Genomic DNA, 6000 nt, shown 5'->3' on the forward strand with positions numbered 1-6000 from the left:
TTATTGCCAATAACAGGAGTTCCAATCCAAACACAGAGTAAAGTAAAGCCTAATTGTAAATTGTTTACCAGGAAGTTTAATTTCTTTAATATCTTTAATGGACTATAGCTGCTTTTCTGCTTTCCTCTGATAGCCCCATAGACATATTTATGTGTGAATGTGTATCATCATGAAGCCTTTTGTGCTCTTATATACTTGGAAGATAATTTTCTAGCTCCTTATCTTCACTACCCAGGTTCACATCTGGTACGTGCCAGATGTCAAACAAGGGTGAGATTGTTTACAGTTGGTTGCCGGAACCAAGCTGGCTACTGTAAGAGCAACTTCATAAAAAAAAACATAATTTTGCAGCAGTATGGAGCAGCTTTGTGGTGAAAACATGCAGAAGCCCATGATAGATTCAGGTATTGCCAGCTGTTCATTTGGTGGAGATAGAAGATGGTGAACCTCAGATATTTATACAGACGTGGCAAGCTATCACACTAGATGGGTAATCGTGCCAAATTTCCATATTCATTTAGTTTTGCATTGACCTTTTTTAATGTACATTGTTTATATTTAAATAATTGAGTTTTGTTTTGCATACAACCCATGGGAGTCTGGGCATGTTCTAACTCAGCCTTATGGAAGTTGGTGACTTCATTTGAGAGTGAGTATCCAAACAGGTACGTATGTGTTTTCTAACCCCATACTGTGTTGAGAACACAGGGTCTTCATGTCAAATCAACACTAATCACCTAAGCCCAGGATTTGCCATGGATTTTCAGAAAGCTAATCAAGTGTTTGAACACTTCCACTCAGGGTGACCAGAGAGAAGGTGGAAACAGCAGACCTCCTGGTGGTCTGGACCCATGACTGATGATTAAGTGCATCGTCTGCCCCGGGCAGATGACTCTTACTAGGACACACACCTATTTAGGTCTTCTTCTAGGGTGTGAATTTACATGGAGAAAAATTATGTCCACAATAATCTCAGTCCGCCACAGGTAGCTTGACATTTAGGATAGAGCCATGAGAGGCAACACGTGGAGCTAACACAGGAATGTTCCCAACCACAAATAAAAAGTCATTGTTTGCTGTGTTGAGCTTGCACGTCAGGCAAACACATAAACATTACTTTCAGCAGACAGATGATATAAATGGCTTATGCCGACTGGCATCCGAGATCTGAGGATCTGCTCCTGCTTTACTACATTTTTAGAAATGTCTTCGCTTGTAAATACTTTAGAATTAGTTGCTTTGAAACATAGGAAGTACAGTCCATGTCAAAAGCAAGGAACAGTGTATACAGGAAGTAACCGTAGCATCCCAAGCTGTAACATAACTTTAACTAACACAAGTTTAGGAGGCCAAACAATACATTAAACTTAACAGCAAATCCTTTGTATGACTTTATCTTCTAAATGTACATAAGTTGTATTCGTACAGTTTAGAATGAGTAGGGGAAATATAATTACATTAACCCAAATGATGCTATAGCTTGTCATACAGTTTTCACATATTAACATAAAATTATTGAGTTGTGTTGTTTTGGAAGTCAATGTTATCTCAGGTCAGATATGTCAACCTCTTTGCTCTTCTATTTAAACAGGTCATAAATTTGTCAGTAGAAATATTATATTTTAAGAAGATTCCTAAGGTTATCAATCAATACTACTGACTCATGGATAACACTGATCTTTTAAATTGTACAGCACATACAAGTTTAAGAAATGATTTAGTTGGTGAGATAGAAGTTACTGGAAAACAAAACGTGGAATAATATCTCTATAAGATCCACATGAATCCAGTTTTGGACAGTAACAACAATTCCCTTCTACTGATGTTAATCAAACAGACAAAAATATTCTGCAGTTGAATGGGGTAACACTGATTTTCTAGATTTTTTTCTAATTAATTTGTTGATGGAGTCATAAACTACCATTTAAGGCACAATATATCGGAACAACAGTTCATTATATGTTTAAAAAATGAAACAAAAGGTCAGGAAGACATGGTAATTAATAGTATTTGATTATAGAATATTTTAATCCATACTGCACTGCTGTTCCCCTGCTTGTTAATTAGGCAAAATATCCACTAAACTGCCCATTAACCAGCAACTTAAATACAATCTTTAGAGACTCAAAATTCTTTTTTTTTCAAGGGGACATTTCAAAGTTAACAGAGCCCATTATTGTATGCATAATTATAGATGTGTTCTGATAGCCCATCTGTCTCTGGTCCACAGATCTGTGCCTTTTTCTTCCCTTAAGCATAGGAAGTTCTGTCACTTCATGAAACTAATCTTTATGTATGGTTGCTGTCGTGAGCATCAGACTACATTTACTATTCTAATGTATGCAGATCGAGCTTTCATTTCCATATTGAGTCTCCTGGTGCCTCTTGAATGACTGAACGAGACCTTTGGTAAACACATCTAAGCGGGAACAGGAGAAGCAAACATGGCAGAGGGTTTCTCATCGTATCATACGTCAGACAGACAGAGTGTTTTCAGGTGATGAAAATCATAATTAAGTGGGATGCCGTTTATTCTAACATCACAGACCACATGTGGCTTCTTTAAGCATATCAGTACCAATAAACTGATGTGCCACTATTGCTGTATTAGTAGTGTTTTTTTCTTGGAGGTTTTAGGTGAACATTGGAGCTTATAGAAATTGCAATATGTTCCGAGGGAACCCTCTGAGACAAAGCTTTAGTGAAGATGTCATTAAATCAGTGTCAATCAATGTCATGCTGTACAATGGAAACCGTGAATGAAAGAGGGAGTGAGTCAGGGAAGATGCACAGTGTACTGTCATGAAAGGGGAGCTTCAGTAAGACATGAATTAACAAGATGTCCTTGTCCAGGACTATTTGTACTGTTTATAACATCCATTTCATAAAATGTACATCATCATATAAAGATGAAAGACATTTAAAATTTTAGCATGTGCCATAATTATAAGGCCATGATGTGTGTGACTAGTGTGAATACAATTTTGACACATATTCATATTCTGGCCACCTGATGAATGTAAGTAACATATTACTCACCATTTAGTTCTGTCTTGGTCTCTACCAGCTCCTGAAGGAAATAGCTGTCTGTTTAGCAGCTAAATGCTCCACTATGTTCATCAGCTAGTTGCTAACTATGCCTGTCTGCTGTTTGCTGCTAGGTACGTGATGTGTAAAGTGGATTTTGAGAGCTTTGTTGCTGAAATTAACTGCCTGCCGCAACTGAGAGCGCCGCTATGAGAGCAGTGAGAGTGACCCCAAACAGTTGCAGGGACACCTTTTCACATTGGCACATTGTTCTGGCACATTTTTATAATAATGCAATGGAGTATGTTTTGTTACTTTTTACTAAGGATCTGAATGCTTCTTCTACTACTGATGTGTTTGTAGGGACCATTTTCATGTGACATTTAATTAGTCTCCCCTCTAATTCTGTTGTCACATACATTTCTCAATTTCTCATCATAATGATTTAAACTGTTTCAATAGGCTACATTGAACATCAACAACACAACAATCGACAGTCTGCTCAAGTGATTCAGCTCAAACTGCTTTACATTATAATGTGCCTGGTCTGCTTCTTTTTTTGGTCCCACCAAAAACAGAAATTGATTTATTGCTGCCATATATTACTTCTAAATGTGGACTGACAGATCACTCATTCATCGGGCAGTTTTGGCAAACTGTCTGTCATCTGCAGAGAGATGCATAGCTGCAAGAGAAAATCCAACCAAAACTTATTCTGCTGACTGACAGCCTGGTCATGCTGCACTCAAAAGTTTTATTTTATTTCCTGTGATGGTCACAATGAGTAATTGAAGCAGAGAAATATTTGGATGTGAATTTTACAAAACTCAAAGAGAAACGTTTTACCACAACAGTAAGCCAGTGATGGAGAAATGATCTGCAGACAAGTCAAGTTAGCTTGGACGCAACAAACCCAACACAAGGTTAGCTGTAAACAACCATATTAATCTGCACTACACAAGGCTTTAATGGAGATCTCCTGGAAAATGATCTTAGCGCGAGTAATGCATTCAAAGATTTTAACAAGCTGGGGTTTTTTGAGTTGAGAGTGGAGAAAAGGAATCTAGCACTCTTGGCAGAGATTTCATTGTTTGTGTTTTTCTTTGAACAAAATTACTGTACTCTACTGCCCAGAGAAGATTACACATAAGAGGATCCCAAATAAGTGGGTAAATACAGGTTATTATGTGATCACGTCAGATTTGTTGTGAAAGAATTGAAGTCCTATCCCTAAAATAGGCAGAAAAAAACTAGGTGTTTTTGAGCCAGGTCCTCAATCTTTTCCCCCTAGCTGCTCCAGTGGAAATATAGGGAACAACAGATCAGACTGTGGTTGTGCTGGACATTAAAAGGAAGAAAGACTAGCTGATGGTACAGTGTGTGATGCATTGGCACCCTCCAGTGGACACAATGCTTGTCACTGCTTCTTTATTAGGAGGACACAAAGTAATGCTTCATACCCTAGTTTGATCCATAGACTGTATACAGTCATAGACTGTAGACTTAGATATATATACGTAGATCTTATATTTCCTGTAAGAAATGTATTCCATCCATGTTGCATTAATGCAGATGAAACTATTATAAGATACATATTATATGCACAGATTACAGTAGTAGTTTTTCCCCTGCCAGAACCATGCTCTGTAGAAACTCCAGAGGAAGAAAAGGGTAAGAAATCCAAAAACGGGGAGTGTCTTGTTTTTACCAGGAGAGGATGCTGCTCTCTCACTCATGAAGGGACAGGAGTTAACAGAGGAGAACACAGCATGTGCACTCAGAAAGTCTTTGTCTGACAGAAACAAACAGCAAAAGAGACAATGATTATCCACAGTTTGAACAGTTAATACAGTAACTCAAAATCCAGTAGTGGTTTGAGAGTTTTTTTTTTTTTTGCAGATCAAAACATTTCTATTGAATGGCATTTTAAAAGAAAAGTTGAGAAATATGGATGTCACAAATCTTAAAGGAATTCTACAAATGGTTGCTGGTTGTTTTTTTAACTTTCTTGTTTTATTTTGCCATTTATTTTGGGAGAAACAGTCCATTTTTCCTCTTCTCTCTTTTTTTTCATTGTCTGCAGATGGTCATGGGCTTTGCCTAGAAAGGATTGTGGGAGGTGTTTAGACGCTTCATGTCTCTCACATTGTTGCCAGAGGCGTTTGAGGTGCAGTGTGATTCTTTAAAATATCTTTAAATGTTGCTGGTAGAAAAAACTCCAGTTTTAGATCACTGTAGCCTTCTGGAGCTTTAGTGAGACACTACCGTCTAGACTGTTGTCAACAGTGTGTATATGTGTATGTGAACCAGATACAACAATATTACCATATGACCATTTTTTTAGCAATACGAGACTAGGTGCTTATAGCTCGCTGGTTGATATACCCATTGATTTAAACAAATTTAAAAAAACACTGCAACATGTAAGTAATGGATGATAGACCTAAACACACATATAACTTACATTAATCTGTAAACAGAAGTAAGTATCTAAGTTATATGCATTTATTAATTATAAACCCAGTGCACCAGTTGTCCACCATGTGTTAAAGCTAAACATCAAACCTCATTCTCTCTTTTTTGTCTTTTTTAAAGGACAGCATTCCTAGGGATAAATCTGGAAAATGTTTGCCTTTATGAGTCAAAGTGGAGCGCCCAAACTAACCATGAGTTTGGTCTGTATCAGGCTACGCTGTCTCATCTGGAGGAGGAGCAGGCTTCAGTCTGGCCTTCAGGTCCTCTGATGGAGCCACCTTTGTGGACCCAGCTCCTAACTTGGGACACAGCTGTAGACCAGTAAATTATTCATTAATTCACACACAATCAAAAATAATCTCTATAAAGTAATTGTGTAGTTAATACAGTAGAATATTTCTGACACATTCCATATAACTGCAATGTCAGTGGGCTTGATTTTGGCCAGGGACTTGTCACTTCAACTAAATGTGTGTGTGTGTGTGTGTGTGTGTGTGT

Source organism: Etheostoma spectabile, chromosome 14 (genome assembly GCF_008692095.1).
Source record: "Etheostoma spectabile isolate EspeVRDwgs_2016 chromosome 14, UIUC_Espe_1.0, whole genome shotgun sequence".
Taxonomy (NCBI): domain Eukaryota; kingdom Metazoa; phylum Chordata; class Actinopteri; order Perciformes; family Percidae; genus Etheostoma; species Etheostoma spectabile.